This window comes from Neovison vison, chromosome 2 (assembly GCF_020171115.1).
Source record: "Neovison vison isolate M4711 chromosome 2, ASM_NN_V1, whole genome shotgun sequence".
Lineage (NCBI taxonomy): Eukaryota > Metazoa > Chordata > Mammalia > Carnivora > Mustelidae > Neogale > Neogale vison.
In genome coordinates, this window is record NC_058092.1 from 105,448,989 (window position 1) to 105,466,306 (window position 17,318).

Consider the following 17,318-nt stretch of genomic DNA (forward strand, 5'->3'; position numbering starts at 1 on the left):
GCTGCTACCTGTGTTCTCCTCAAGGATTTTGATGGATTCCTGTCTCACATTGAGGTCTTTCAACTATTTGGAGTCTATTTTTGTGTGTGGTATAAGGAAATTGTCCAGTTTCATTCTTCTGCATGTGGCTGTCCAATTTTCCCAACACCATTTGTTGAAGAGATTGTCTTTTTTCCATTGGACATTCTTTCTTGCTTTGTTAAAGATGAGTTGACCATAGAGTTGAGGGTCCATTTCTGGGTGTTCTATTCTGTTCCATTGATCTATGTGTCTGTTTTTGTGCCAGCACCATACTGTCTTGATGACTATGGCTTTGTAATAGAGCTTGAAGTCTGGTGCTGTGATGCCACCAACTTTGGTTTTCTTTTTCAACTTTGTTCTGACATTCAGGGTCTTTTCTGGTTCCATATAAAATTTAGGATTATTTGTTTCATTTCTTTGAAAAAAACTGATGGTATTTTGATAGGGATAGCATTAAATGCATAGATTACTTCAGGTAGCATAGACATTTTCACAGTATTTGTTCTTCCAATCCATGAGCATGGAATGTTTTTCCATTTCTTTGTGTCTTCCTCAATTTCTTTCATGAGTACTTTATAGTTTTCTGAGTACAGATTCTTTGCCTCTTTGTGTAGATTTATTCCTAGGTATCTTAATGGTTTTGGGCGCAGTTGGAAATGTGATTGATTCCTTAATTTCCTCTGTCTCATTGTTAGTGTGCAGAAATGCAACTGATTTATGCATGTTGATTTTATATCCTGCCATGTTGCTAAATTCCTGTATGAGTTCTAGCAATTTTGGGGTGGTGTCTTGGGTTTTCTACATGAAGTATCATATCATCTGCAAAGAGTGAGAGTTTGACTTTTTCTTTGCCAATTTGGATGCTTTTTATTTCTTTTTGTTCTCTGATTGCTGATGCTGGGATTTCTAGTACTATGTTGAACAACAGTGGTGAGAGTGAGCATGCCTGTCATGTTATTGACCTTAAGGGAAAAGCTCTCAGTTTTCTGAAAATATTTGGGGGTTAATGATGTCTCAGTTGGTTAAGCAACTGCCTTTGGTTCTGGTCATTATCCCAAAGTCCTGGGATTGAGCCCTGCATTGGGAGCCTCCGCAGAAGCCTGCTTCTCCCTCTCCTGCTCCCCCTGCTTGTGCTCTGTCAGATAAATAAAATCTTTTTAAAAAGGGGAATAATATTCACTGTGGGCTTTTCATACTTGGCTTTTATGATATTGAGGTATATTCCCTCTATCCCTACACTGTGCAGAGTTTTAATCAAGAAAGGATGCTATATTTTGTCAAATGCGTTTTCTGCATCAATTGAGAGGATCATATGGGTCTTGTCCTTTTATGTGACATATAATGTTGATTGATTTGTGAATATTGAACCACCTTTGCAGCCCAGGGGTAAATCCCACTTAGTCATGGTGGATAATCTTTTTAATGTACTGTTGGATTCCACTGGCTAGTATCTTGGTGAGAATTTTCACATCCATGTTCATCAGAGATATTGGTTGGTCTGTAATCCTCCTTTTTGATAGGGCCTTTGGTTTTGGGGCAAGGTAATGCTGGCCTCACAGAATGTGTTTGGAAGTCTTCCTTCCATTTCTATTTTTTTGAAACAGCTTCAGAAGTATAGAGATTAGTTCTTTAAATGTTTGGTAGAATTCCCCTGGGAAGCCATCTGGCCCTGGGCTCTTGTTTGTTGGGAGATTTTTGATGACTGCTTCAATTTCCTTGCTGGTTATGGGTCTGTTCAGGTTTTCTACTTCTTCCTGTTTCACTTTTGATAGTTTACATATTTCTAGGAATGCACCCATTTCTTCCTAACTTGTTGGCATATACTTGCTGATAATATTCTGTTATAATTGTCTGTATTTCCTTGGTGTTGGTCATGATCTCTCCTCTTTCATTCATAATTTTATTAACGTGGATCCTTTCTCTTTTTTGATAATTCTAGCTAGCGGGTTATCTAATTCTTTCAAAGAACTAGCTCTTAATTTCATTGATCTGTTCTACTGTTCTTTTGGTTTCTATTTAATTGATTTCTGCCCTGATCTTTATTTCCCAACTCCTGCTTGGTTTACACTTTACACTTTATTTCCTGTTGTTTGTCCAGCTCCTATAGGTGTAAGGTTCAGTTGTGTATTTGAGACCTTTCTTGTTTCTTGAAAGTCTTGTTACATATTTCCCTCTCAGGGCTGCCTTTGCTGCATCCCAAAGGTTTTGAAGAGTTGTTTTCATTTGCTTCTATGAATTTTTAAGATTCTTCTTTAATTTCCTGGTTGACCCATTCACTCTTTTAAAATATTTTTTTTAAGATTTTTTTTTTTGGGGGGGGAGAGATCACTAGTAGGCAGAGAGGCAGGAAGAGAAAGGGGGGAAGCAGGCTCCGTGCTGAGCAGAGAGCCCAATGCAGGGCTTGATCCCAGGACCCTGAGATCATGACCTGAGCCAAAGGCAGAGGCTTAATGCACTGAGCCACCCAGGCACCCCGACCCATTCATTCTTTAGCAGGATGCTCTTTAACCTCCAAGTATTTGAGTTCCTTCCAAATTTCCTCTTGTGACTGAATTCAAATTTCAAAGCACTGTGGTCTCAAAATGCAGGGAATAATCCCTATCTTTTGGTACGAGTTGAGACCTGATTTGTGACACAGTATGTGATCGATTATGGAAAATGTTCCATGTGCAATATTTTTATTGATTTTGAGGGAGGGTTCTCTGTGCCTCCTGGACTTGAATGCTTGTCCCCTTCCCCAGATTAGGGAAGTTCTCAGCTATGATTTGCTCAAATATACCTTCATCCCTCTCTCTCTCTTTCCTCTTCCTCTGGGACCCCAATTATTCTAATATTGTTTTGCTTTATGGTATCACTGATCTCTCAAAGCCTCCCCTCGTGACCCAGTAGTTGTTTTTCTCTCAATCACTTTTGTGTGAGCCAAGCTCTGCAGACCCCTGCAGTTTGCACCCGTGTGGATCCTCTGAAGGGAAGGAGGGGAGTCTCATTGCAGCTCTGCTGCTTGCTGGGCCCCCACCTGTCACCCAATCATCCTGGGATTCACAGTTTCTGGCAAAAGCCCATTCCTGGGCTGAGAGCCCATTCCCAGGCTCGCGGATTATAGCCAGTTTCCCCACTCCAATATTTGGGGACTCTGCTGCACTTAGGCACCCCTATTCTTTCTGTGATCCTGGAGATCCCGAGACCACACTGTCCCACCTAGGATTCTGGTCCACCTCACCATCTGAGCACCTTTCAAGCAGGGAGGTCCCTCACTGGAGCAGACTTTCAAAAGTTCTGATTTTGTGTTCCACTCCTCTATCACTTTCCAGTAGCAGGCTTATGGAGGCTCCCTCCCCCCGTGGTTTATCTTCTTATATATCCCTTCAGATCCATGAATCCATACTTCCTACCCAGCAAAAAAATGGGTCGCTTTTCTATTTGTAGAACTGAAGCAATTCTTTTCTTAGATCTCAGGTTGAATTCACAGGTGTTCAGAATTATTTGATAGATAACTAGCTGAATTCAAGGGACCAGACGAAATACAAGTCACCTATTCTTATGCCATCTTCCCTCCTCTCCATGAAGCTTTTCTTCATGTTTTTGTCTAAGAGTTTTGTAGTTAGAGCTGATCTTTAGATTGACATCAATTCAATAATTTATCAATTTTGAAATGCACTTTTGCAATCACTTATATGTCTATTATCACCCGGTTCACATTTTACATCTACCTATTAAGTAACTGATCCTTTTATTTATTTTTTGTCAAAATGTACAAAGCCAGGAATTATGGGTATAGCAGCAAATGGGCCAGGCATGGTTGCATCCTGTCCTCACCAAGTTCATAGTCTACTAAAGAAGTCAGACACTGAACAAGTGATTACAAAGAAAGGCATGATACGACTAAAGGAAAAGAATTTGCCAACATGAAGACTGAGAAACATAAACTAACTGGAAGGACTTTTATCAAATTTCTTGGGAATATTTGATCCACTGTTCTATTAACCTAAACAGAAAAGAGATAGTTTCACTAACTGTTGATTCCTAATGCTGACTACGGCTTTCCTTCCTAAGTGCTCACAAACTTTACTTATTTAAGAGTCCACTCTAGATGCTACTGGGAAAAAGAGCTCTTGGTATTCAGAATTTGGAGTCTCTCATTTTACGGTTTTAAAACACTAGGACCACATATGCCTTTGTATTTTGGCTCTCTGACACTAAAAATTCAAAAACATCTTAACTTCTACACTATTCTCTGAAGTAACATCTAGAGCTTCTTTCTCTACCTCAAGGCGTTATGTATGTGTACATGAAGATCTGACCTCATGAACAGCAACCAGGAGCTATGTGCTCATCTGTCTAAGGTTTTCAGCCATCTCAACAGTGTTTGGTCTTTTTTGACTTGAAGATTCGTTTCTTTCTTAGGAAAGACTTATTAGGGAAGAGAGAAGGATCTAGACTTAAATGGTTTCATTTTGTTGCTCTTAAGTCCTTTTCCCCAGACACTGAGCCTGTTTCTTTCTTCTTATATTCTCAGAATGTAGCTCAGAGGCCCTTTTCCTCTCTCTGCTGCACCTCATCCAAGCCTCTGGTATCATGGGAAAAAACTGGGGAAGTTGGGAAGCCAGTGCTCATTGGAGCCGAGGAAGTGCTAACTATGAAGGGATGATGTAGCATCTATGTGCAGAGAGCTGGACATAAGGGCAGGGGAGTGAGAGTTTTGGAATAGCTATGGAAATGTGAATTCCTCTACATGCAGACAAGTATGGATTAACTCTCCATGGAAGTGAGAGAAGAGAGAACTAAGTGGAGGGATAGAACTAAGTCATGAAGGACTGGCACAGTCAGAAGGGGTGGAAGAAGTTCCAACAAAGAAACTGAAATTCATAGCATGTGAAGAAACCTTAGAATGACCCTAGCCCACCTCTCTCATGTAACTGTTGGGGAACTGGTTATCCAGATAAAGAATCAGTCACTGGGGTAGTTACAGAAGTATAGAGTTACACAAATCCCGAGGGGGTGGAAGAATGGCTTTCAAGAAATAGGAGGTGGTCCACAGGGTCAAATGCTATTGAGAAATCAAGGATGGTGTGGACACTAACAATGGTTCTCAAAATTGATCAATGGCTCTTTGGTCTCCTGGGGGCCATTTTTGGTAAAGAAATAGAAGGCAAATTGCCAGGGGAAAGGATCCGGGTACGAAAAAGACAAGGAGACATTGAATTAAACTCACTCAGTAGGTCTGACAGTACTCGGCAAGAGAAAGGATGACAGTTAAAAGGAAAACAAAGTTTGAAATAATGGAAATAGTATTATTTTAGGACCAGAAGAAAGAAACCAACTGAATGGGAGGGATTGAGGATACAAGAGAACTCATGCCATCCTTGGCAGCAAGATAATAAGAAGCAGGTAAAGAACCAGAGCACAGGTGGATGTAGCTTTTGAGAAAGGAAGATACTAAAAGGAAGGAGGTACCACATATACTGAAGGAGACAAAGCAAAGGGAAAGCAACATCCCAGAGGACAGATGTGAGGATCTGGGAAGAAAAGCTGACCCGAAGGTCAAAGGTGGATTGAGTCCTGCCTCTGCCTCTTGCTGGATCATTGACTTTGATCTCTCTGAGCCAGCTGCTTTACATTTCAGTGTCACAGAGTTTCTGTGAGATGGATATCAGATAACATATGTGCATATACCTAGTACAACCTGAGTTATCAGAGCATTTTTGAGATTTACCCCAGGGCTTGCAATGCAGAGATCTGAAATGGCTGTTCTAGAGAGTAAATTCCAAAGCTTCACAGATGTGCTGACTGGGCAGTAAGAAGGTTCTAGCTGCAGCTGGAAACTGTTCCTTCTTTCAGAAGGGAGACTCAGGGAGCCCTCTCACTTCTCTCCTGGGCACTGAAAGGTAGCACAAGAAAACCTTAGAGAAAATTGCACCAGAATGGAATTGTAAGATGGGATGATGGCAGCAGCCCCAAGAAGCTGCTACTACTCCCTGGCGCCTTCAAGCGTAGTGGACTTTATGGCCCAACATGGTGGACTTTAAAGGGTTATAGTGAGGTCACCAGATTCCCAGGCACTTCCCTCTTCCTTCTTTAAAGTTCAGAATCATCAAATTAGAGGACCAAACCTCATCCCTGACCACATGAAAAGAAAAATGAGGCCTGCTTCTAACTGTTCATAGGGAATGAAAGATGCTATGGAATCACAGAGCTGTAGATTCTCAGGGTGGGGAGAGATTTTAAAAGCCATTAATTCCAGACCCCCGGATAGTGTCTGAACCTTTATAATACTCTAGCTAAATGCCAGTGTAAGCTCAAAATCCTTCCATGATAGGAATCTTCTGAGGTAAGCCCAGGGGGAGGAGTCAAGATGGCGGAGAAGTAGCAGGCTGAGACTACTTCAGCTAGCAGGAGATCAGCTAGAGAGCTTATCTAAAGATTGCAAACACCTGCAAATCCATCGGCAGATCGAAGAGAAGAAGAAGAGCAATTCTAGAAACAGACAAACAACCACTTTCTGAAAGGTAGGACTGGCGGAGAAGTGAATCCAAAGCCAAGGGAAGATAGACCCCGGGGGGAGGGGCCGGCTCCCGGCAAGCAGCAGAGCAACGGAGCACAAAATCAGGACTTTTAAAAGTCTGTTCCGCTGAGGGACATCGCTCCAGAGGCTAAACCGGGGCGACGCCCACGCGGGGTCAGCGTGGCCTCAGATCCCGCAGGGTCACAGAAGGATCAGGGGTGTCTGAGTGTCGCAGAGCTTGCGGGTATTGGAATGGGAAAGCCGGCTACAGAGACAGAGCCGACAGTAAGCTCACAGCTCAGGTTTACCTTGAACCGGTCGCAGGCTCGGTGAGCTCGGAGCGCGGCCGGAGGTCAGGCAGACGGGAGTTACTGGGCGCTGTTCTCTGAGGGCACACTGAGGAGTGGGGCCCCGGGCTCTCGGCTCCTCCAGGCCGGAGACCAGGAGGCCGCCATTTGTATCCCGTCCTCCGGAACTCTACGGAAAGCGCTCAGGGAACAAAAGCTTCTGAAAGCAAAGCCGATGGATTACTCAGCCCGGCCCCTGGTAAGGGCGGTGCAATTCCGCCTGGGACAAAGACACTTGAGAATCAATACAACAGGCCCCTCCCCCAGAAGATCAACAAGAAATCCAGCCAAGACCAAGTTCACCTACCAAGGAGTGCAGTTTCAATACCAAGGAGAGCAGCAGAATTCCAGAAGAGGAGAAAGCAAAGCACGGAACTCATGGCTTTCTCCCTGTGATTTTTTAGTCTTGCAGTTAAAGTAATTTTTTAAAAAATTTTTTTAACTTTTACCCTTCTCCTTTTTAACGTTTTTTAACTAGTTTATCTAATATATATATATTTTTTCTTTTTTATATTTTTCTTTATTCGTTTTCTTTTTTTAATTTTTTTTTTTCTTTCCTTTCTTTCTTTTTGAACCTCTTTTTATCCCCTTTCTCCCCCCTCACGATTTGGGATCTCTTCTGATATTTTCCTGGGGTTGTTGCCACCCTTTTAGTATTTTACTTGCTTCTTCATATACTCTTATCTGGACAAAATGACAAGGCGGAAAAATTCACCACAAAAAAAAGAACAAGAGGCAGTACCGAAGGCTAGGGACCTAATCAATACAGACATTGGTAATATGTCAGATCTAGAGTTCAGAATGACAATTCTCAAGGTTCTAGCTGGGCTCGAAAAAGGCATGGAAGATATTAGAGAAACCCTCTCGGGAGATATAAAAGCCCTTTCTGATGAAATAAAAGAACTAAAATCTAACCAAGTTGAAATCAAAAAAGTTATTAATGAGGTGCAATCAAAAATGGAGGCTCTCACTGCTAGGATAAATGAGGCAGAAGAAAGAATTAGCGATATAGAAGACCAAATGACAGAGAATAAAGAAGCTGAGCCAAAGAGGGACAAAGAGCTACTGGACCACGAGGGGAGAATTCGAGAGATAAGTGACACCATAAGACAAAACAACATTAGAATAATTGGGATTCCAGGAGAAGAAGGAAGAGAGAGGGGAGCAGAAGGTATACTGGAGAGAATTATTGGGGAGAATTTCCCCAATATGGCAAAGGGAACGAGCATCAAAATTCAGGAGGTTCAGAGAACGCCCCTCAAAATCAGTAAGAATAGGCCCACACCCCATCACCTAATAGTAAAATTTACAAGTCTTAGTGACAAGGAGAAAATCCTGAAAGCAGCCCGGGAAAAGAAGTCTGTAACATACAATGGTAAAAATATTAGATTGGCAGCTCACTTATCCACAGAGACCTGGCAGGCCAGAAAGAGCTGGCATGATATTTTCAGAGCACTAAACGAGAAAAACATGCAGCCAAGAATACTATATCCAGCTAGGCTATCATTGAAAATAGAAGGAGAGATTAAAAGCTTCCAGGACAAACAAAAACTGAAAGAATTTGCAAACACCAAACCAGCTCTACAGGAAATATTGAAAGGGGTACTCTAAGCAAAGAGAGAGCCTACAAGTGGTAGGTCAGTAAGGAACAGAGACAATATACAGTAACAGTCACCTTACAGGCAATACAATGGCACTAAATTCATATCTCTCAATAGTTACCCTGAATGTTAATGGGCTAAATGCCACAATCAAAAGACACAGGGTATCAGAATGGATAAAAAAACAAAACCCATCAATATGCTGCCTACAAGAAACTCATTTTAGACCTGAAGACACCTCCAGATTTAAAGTGAGGGGGTGGAAAAGAATTTACCATGCTAATGGACATCAGAAGAAAGCAGGAGTGGCAATCCTTATATCAGATCAATTAGATTTTAAGCCAAAGACTATAATAAGAGATGAGGAAGGACACTATATCATACTCAAAGGGCCTGTCCAACAAGAAGATCTAACAATTTTAAATATCTATGCCCCCAACGTGGGAGCAGCCAACTATATAAACCAATAAATAACAAAATCAAAGAAACACATCAACAATAATACAATAATAGTAGGGGACTTTAACACTCCCCTCACGGAAATGGACAGATCATCCAAGCAAAAGATCAACAAGGAAATAAAGGCCTTAAACGACACACTGGACCAGATGGACATCACAGATATATTCAGAACATTTCATCCCAAAGCAGCAGAATATACATTCTTCTCTAGTGCACATGGTACATTCTCCAGAATCGATCACATCCTTGGTCCTAAATCAGGACTCAACCAGTATCAAAAGATTGGGATCATTCCCTGCATATTTTCAGACCACAATGCTTTGAAGCTAGAACTCAACCACAAGAGGAAGTTTGGAAAGAACCCAAATACATGGAGACTAAACAGCATCCTTCTAAAGAATAAATGGGTCAACCAGGAAATTAAAGAAGAATTGAAAAAAATCATGGAAACAAATGAGGTAAGCCCCAATCCGTGGCCAGCTCAGATTCTTTCATAGATTTTCCTTATATTGACCTAAAGTCTCTACGTCCCTATAGCCTACATACTGGTCTGAGTGCAGTCCTCAGAGCCCACATAAATAAAATATTTCATATGGTCTCAGCCCTTTTGATCCCTCCCCCTTGATGGTCCTTCTCCAGCTGGCATGTTTGTTTAGTTCTGATCACAAGCCTGGCCCCCAGATCTGAGCAGAGTTCTCTGAGCTGTTGCAGAATGGAACAGAACCATCACCTCCTTCATTTCAGGTACCACAGCACATTTAGAATTGAGGAACACATCATACTGTTGATTCACACTGAACGAATTGCTCACGACAACCCTTATCCAGTTGTGGGCAACTGATTTTGAGATCAAGATCTTTGTATTTATTCCCAGTAAGTTTTGTCTCATAATATTTGACCAGGATTAAAAAAAAAAAAAGATATTAGCATGGACATATTGAATAGACCTATCATTTATTCACTCATTCATTTAGTCACTCAATAAGCTATGCCTCCTGGTTTTATGTCTTTAGTAAGTATATCCAGCCTGCACTCTCTGGTTATTCTGTTGTATTTTTCCTCAAACTACTGAAAAACATCCAAATGGGGAGAGGCCTACCATACAACACAAAACACTTCCCTGAAAAACAACTACTGAATTAGTTACTTTATTAATTCAGCAAATACATTCAATAAATAGGTACTGAGACTCTACTATGTGCCAAGTCATGATCTACACGCTGGAGAAATGTCCAGCAGTGAACAAACCAGACAAGGTTCTTGCTGATTACAGAGGGAGAAACACAGGATATGAAAAACAAAAACAAAAAATAGTAATAGCTGACATTAACTATGAGCCAGCCATTGTTCTAAACATGTACATGTTTGCTCTTCACAAATTCTTGTGAGGTAAAACTATTATTCCCATTTTCTAAATTAAGTGTACTGAGACACAGAGGAGTTAAGTCACTTGCTCAAGATCACACAGATCCCAAAAGATGGAACATCAACCTAAGCAGTCTGGCTGCAGAGCCTGTATGTGAACTATCAGGCTTCTGTTGTGTCTCTACAAAAGTAAACGCTAAATTAAACATATACATAAACACTAAGGAAATATCCCACATGACAGACACTCACATTTAAGGTAAAGTCTGAATGACAAGCAGGAGTCAATGTCTCAAGATCTGAGGGGGTAACAAGAGGCAGGGGATGAAGTTGGAGGGGTGGACAGGGGTCCTGTCACGTGGGGCCTTGTGGATTAGGTAATACTAAGGATCTGGGCTTTAGGAATTCAACCAGTTATGAATACATCTTGTTTCAGTATCCAACCTACACATACCTATCTTAACCACAAATGTACTGTGAATGATTCCCTTTCCCTACTGCCTGGTATAGGACTCCCTCTTTACACTCTGAGGAGGTCTCTTCCAGCTGTCACCATCACTGTGGCACCGCAAGACACACTCTGGATGCACAATCGGGACTCAAAATCCAGTACAGCTCCTCCATGCTATAAGACCTTGGCCGAGTCACAGCCTCTCGGCTCTTTCAGTTTCCAGGGATTTTTCCCATTGCTCTCTAATGTTACCTCACTCCCAGAACAGAACCAGTAAGGTCTTAGAGCATCTGGGGACACTTTGGCTTAGGGAGCACTCACTCAACCTTTCTCCTTCCTGAGCTCTTCCATCCTCTCTGAGCTCTTCCATCCTCATCTCCACAAGGCCCAGATAAGCCATATCTAACTTTATGCATCTGGCTTGAGTTACTAACAGCCCCAGGGACTGCTCTCTCATCTCCCAGAAGCCCTGTTGGTTTGACCCCATCAAGTTCTACTTACCCAAGTGTTATACAACCCTCCCCTTAATTACACACTCAATCAGTTCCTTCCAAGCTCAGCAATTTGTGGTCTCTGGACATCCCCGGCTGTTTCTCTGGAGCTAGCTCCCAGACTGGACCTTGGCAAGCCTCTGAAGCACCGACTGGGTTTCTAAGGCCACAGTGCCCAGACTTGAAAGCCTTGCTGCTATTTCACACTCTATTTCCTTCCAAATTAATTCTCTGATGAATACTGTCCTTTGCCGTGATTCAGTGCAGGCCATTTCCTTACATCTCTCCTTTACCTTTGAGACTTTTAATCTCTCTCAAATCCAGATTTTCCTCTGCGGAAAGCCTGCTTCAGAGAAAAATGTCCTGCTTTCCCAGCCGGTATAAACAGCCCCACCAGCACTGGCCCCAGCCTCAGGGCATTTGTCCTTTCCTGGCTCACCTAGGTCGTCCCTTTGATTTCAAAGCACATGCCTGCCTTCTCTAAAAATCTCAGCACCACACATTGTGACATAAACTTCCAGGCACAGAGTGAGCCATGAATTCTAGTTTCTTTAAGGCCCAAACACATGAAGATGCAGATTCAAAGTTGGAAGCTGGAAGCTCATATTTCAAAAGCCAGGTAGAAAAAAAGGAGTCCTGGGAAGACCTGCTGTTTATTGAGCAGAGTGCATTTCAGTTCTCTTTCCACCAACCCATAGACAGGGACCAGGTTCCTAGAGGCTGGCAGGATGGACTGGGAGGGTCAGGACTGCGAGGACAGTCCCCTGGGCCACTAGAGGGCAGGGTCTGAACAGAGCACACAGCCCTCTTCCTGAAGTACTCCCCAGCCAGGCAGAGGGACTCCCACTTTCTCTAGCAGCCCCAGGGTACACAGGGAACCACAGCTTTAGTGCCAAGGTTGAAGAATGATACTTCCCTGGCATATAGTGAACAAAATAGTTGCTCTTAACTCCTCCCAGCCTCCTCTACAGATAGATGGGCAGCACCCTTGAGGATTCCAGCTGAGGAGAAGGAGTGTCAGGTACCACTTGCAAAGACCTGAGTTGCTTATAATAAATTCAAACAGGTCAGCATGCTAGGTCCTGGTGCTCTGAGGACTAGGAGTAGGGCGGTACGAGGACTCTTTCTCTTCCTTCTTCTCTGTAGGTGGGCCCTTCAGAGTTTTGAACACCTAGCTGTCGTTTGAACCATCTACATGAAACTATTAAAGGGGACTCATACATAACAGTGACTGGCCTTGTCTAAAGACAGTTATTTCATTCCAGTGCCTGCCAGAGCCAAGAGCTTTGTAAGTAAGAGAATGCATGTGGCCCTCCAGAGGATCTGTCAGGTAAATTCCCACTGAAGTAAATCTACCCAAGCAAGCCCCGGTATGTGGGAGAAGAGTGACCACTTTACTCTATCTTGGGAGCCCCTAACTTTGGCCATCCAAGGAGAGACCCACTCTGCAAATCCTTTTAATCTTAATAGCACAGTACTCATTTTAAAAACATTACGAGAAAGAAGTCAAGGCCAAAGCCAATGAAGCATTTTTCACACCCATCCTCAGGACAGATTGTCAAGTAGACAAATATTAACATCCCTGTGTAAGAGCTGGGAAAACAGAAGTTCAGAGAAGTTAAGTGGCTTGCCCACAGTCACATTACTGGTGAGCCCAAGGGAGCCAAGGTTCCGCTGTACACACAGGCACACTCCCCCTGGTGAGGGGTAAGAGAGGAGGCAGTCTGCAGAGAAAAAAGCTGGAAAATACTCTCCCAAAGTTCCCCACCAGGTGAGGAAACCTGTCACAGCTCAGAATCTACTTGGCAGAGACAGCAAGAGGGCACAAAAGACTCTTTGAAGTCCCTTACATTTACTCGATTATTTCTCACAACACCCCTAATTAGTAGGTATAATCATCTCCATTTTACATGAGAGGAAAAACAGGCTCAGAAAACCCTGTCAGGGTTTCTGCACAAAGTAGCGCCAGAATTAGAACCCAGCAGAAACCTGCCTGTTTTCCTTTACTCCATGCTTCCCCCTGGTGGTGAGTGGGGAAGAGTGCACAGAAGCCACCTTTGCGCCAGGCAAAGGGAGCTCAGAAACCATTCAATAAATCTTTTCGGAAGCCCACTTTGTACCATGTCTTATACTTGGCTCTAGGAACACAAGAATAAACCAGACAGACAGCTCTCTACTGAGAGACAAGCAGAAAAACGAGAAGCAACTAGATGAGCAGGGATTAGATAGGCAAAGGAAGTGTGTCAAGGGTTGGAGGAATGGAACAATATGCACCAGAGGCCAGAGGAGCGGGACTGGCTTTTCCTAAAACAGTTCAGTCTGGCCAGGGTGTGAGGGATGAGGTTGGAGAGGTAAGCAGGGGCCAGGTCTAACAGAGAAACAAAAGGCAAGAAAGGATATGGCTTATTAGGAAGCCACCAAGTAACCCAGGAGGATGATTATGGGCCCCAGGATAGTTGTGAAAAAGGGGATTATTCATTTATTCCACAAATGTTTGAGTGCTAGCATGTGCTAGGCACTATTGATGCTGCAGGTACATCTTTACAAGGTGAAGTCTGTCTTTTATGGAGCTTGCATTCTAGTCAAGAAGATAAATACATAGATGTGTAATATCAAGTACTGATAAATACCATCAGAGGAAAAAAACCAACAGAACAAGGCGTATTGGTTGATTAGGGCTGCCATAACAAAATACTACAGATCAGGTGGCTTAAACCACAGAAATGTATTTCCTCACAGTTCTGAAGGCTAAACATGTGAGATCATGGTGTCAACAGGGTGGGTCTCTTCTGAGGCCTCTCACCTTTGCTTATGGAAAGCCACCTTCTCCCTGTGTCTTCTCGTGGTCTTCCCTCTGTGTCGGTGTCCTAATTTTCCTACAAGAGGATTCTCCTAAGTCATTGGATTGGGGCCCACACATATGATTTCTTTTTACCTTAATTTACCTTATCTACCTTAATTACCTCTTTAAAAGCCCTATCTCCACACATAGTCACATTGAGGTACTGGGAGTTAGGACTTTAACATATCAGTTTTGAGAGGACATAATTCAGCCTGCAACACAAGGTGACAGTATAACTAAGGCTGCAGGTAGAGGGAAGACAGGGGTCTGGAATATTTTACATAGGATAATATGGGAGGGCCTCTCTGAGCTGGCACTGAGCTGAGCTATGAATGAAGAGAGAAAGCTAATGTCTAGGAGAGCATTCCAAGGAGAAGGAACAGCTTGTGCAAAGGTCCTGAGCTGAGGTGAGGAAATGACGCATGGCTATGTGGCATACAAGAACAGCAAGATGGCTAGTGCAGCTGGAGGACAGAAGACCTAGAAGAGGATGTCATAAGGCCTTGACAACTGGCTCTTTCTTTGAGATAGGAAGCCAGGGGTGAATTCTGAGCAGGAGAGTGACATGATCTGACAACACTTTAGAAGTACCTATGCTGAGAATAAGTTGGGGAAGAAGGGAAGGGCAGAAATAGGGAGACTTTGAAAAGGAGAGAGATTAAAAAAAGAAAAAAAAAAAAAAGGAGAGCGATAACACTGAAACTAAGTAGCAATGGAAGTCTCAAGGCAAGGGTAATTCCCAAGTTCTTAGCCCAAGCAACTGTATGAAAGACAGTCCCATTTACCTAGCTGGGGAAGCCTGTGGGACAAAGTAGGTTTGTAGAGGCAGGAGAATTAGGTTATTGTGGACAGTGGCAAGTTTAATATAAATGAAATTATCTTAACTATCCATGTAGAGATGTTGAGTAGACAGTTGAAAGAAGACTAGAATTCAAGAGAAAAGTCCAGACGGAAGGTAAAAATTTAGGAGCCATTGTGTAAAAATATTTTAAACTATGGAACAACTTGAAAAAATACCCAAGGGAAAAAAAGGCAGTATCTGCAACATGCAGCAAAATAAAACTGGACCACCTTCTTACACACCATACACAAAAATGAATAAAAAATGAATAAAGACCTAAATGTGAGACAGGAAACCGTTGAAATCTTAGAAGAAAACACAGGCAGAAACCTCTCTGACCTCAGCCATAGCAATTCTAACTAGACACGTCACCGGAGGCAAGGCAAAATGAACTGTTGGGACTTCATCAAGATAAAAAACTTCTACACAAATAATTTTCTTTTTTTTAAAGAAAAAGCTTATACACAGTGAAGGAAACAATCAACAAAACTAAAAGGCTGCCTACAGAATGGGAAAAGATACTTGCAAGTGACATATATGATAAACGGTTAGTATCCCAAATCTATAAAGAACTTATCAAACAACACCCAAAAAACAAGTAATCCCATTAAGAAATGGTCAGACAGTATGAATAGACACCTTTCCAAAGAAGACACTCAGATAGCTAACAGACACATAAAGAGATGCTCAAAATCACTCATCATAAGGGAAATACAAATCAAAACCACGAGATACCACCTCAAACCTGTCACAACAGCTAAAATTAACAACACAGAAAACAACAGGGGTTGGCAAGGATACAAAGGGAAACCCTCTTGCACTGTTGGTGGGAAAGCTAAGTGGTGCAGCCATCCTAGAGAAGAGTATGGAGGTTCCTCAAAGAGTTAAAAATAGCACTACTCTACCACCCAGCAATTGCACTACTAGGAATTTACCCAAAGGACATAAATACAGATTCGAAGGGGTACATGCACCCCGATCTTTATAGCAGCATTATTAACAATAGCCAAACTATGGAGAGAGCCCAACTGTTCACTGATTGTTGAAAAGATAAAGATGTGGTATGTATATACAATAGAATATTACTCGGCTATCAAGAAAAAAAATGAAATCTTGTCATTTGCAATGACATGGATAGCACTAGAAAGTATTATACTAAGTAAGTCATTCAGACAAAGACAAATACATGTGTCAGGCATACATAAAATTCAAGAAAGAAAACATGAACACAGAGGAAAAGAAAAAAAGGAAAGAAGGGAAAGAAACTATAAGATACTCTTAACAATATAGAGAACAAATTAAGGGTTGATGAGGGGAGGTGGGTGGGGGATGGGCTAAAAGGGTGATGGGCATTAAGAAAGGGTACCGTGATGAGCACCGAGTATTGTATGTAAGTGATAAATCCCTGAATTCTACTCTAGAAACCAATACTGCGCTGCATGCTCACTAACTCAAATTCATATTAAAAAAATAAAAACAAAACAAATGAACAAACAAAAAGCAGAATCAGACCCTTTAAAAAAAAATGAGCTATGGAACTACTTGAGACGACAGTACAGAAGAAAAGGTAGAGAAAAGATCCAAGGACTGAGCCCTGAGATACTCCTACATTCAGAGATAAGGAAAAGGCAGATTCAGCAAAAATTAAGAAGTTGAGAATTTGGAAGAAAACCACGAGAGTATTTGTCATGGAAGCCAAATGAAGAAAATATTCCATGACTGCTGATGAGAAGCTGAGTAAGACTGGAAATTGGCTATTGGATTTAACACTCAGAGGTCGCTGATGATGTTGACAAAAGCTGTTTCCATGGAGTGGTGGGGTGAATACTTAATCACAGCTGGTTCTAAAGAGAAAGGGAAGGGAAGAATCAAAGATGGCAAGTATAAACGACTCTTCTGGTAAGTTTTGCTGTGAAGGGGAAAGAAAGTAGCAAATAGTTCAAAGATGTGGGAAAAAGTGTTAAGACAGGAGATTTTTACTGTATATATGTATGCTAATGGGAATAATTAGGGTAGGAAGATTAAAGTAACTGCAGAAAAAAGATAATTATAGGAGTCAGTGCAAAGCTAAAGGTTGGTCTTAGGTGGGAGTAGGGATGGTTCATTCTTAGGAACAGGAAGGAAGGTCTTATGGGTTGAGATTTGGTAGTCAGGAGTGAAGAGATAAGGAATCTTCTTTTGATTGCTTTCACTTTCTTAGTGAAATAAGAAATAATAGTAATTAGAGTGAGGATGGGCGAGAGGACAACAGTGCTCAAAGATGGAAAGATGTGGAGACTGAAACAGTAAATAGGAGAGACTTCTAGAACTTAACTGATTAGACACAGGAAAATGTGAGAAGAAAAATACAAGGATGGGTTTCTGGTTTAGCAACTGAGCAGATGGTGGGGGTGTC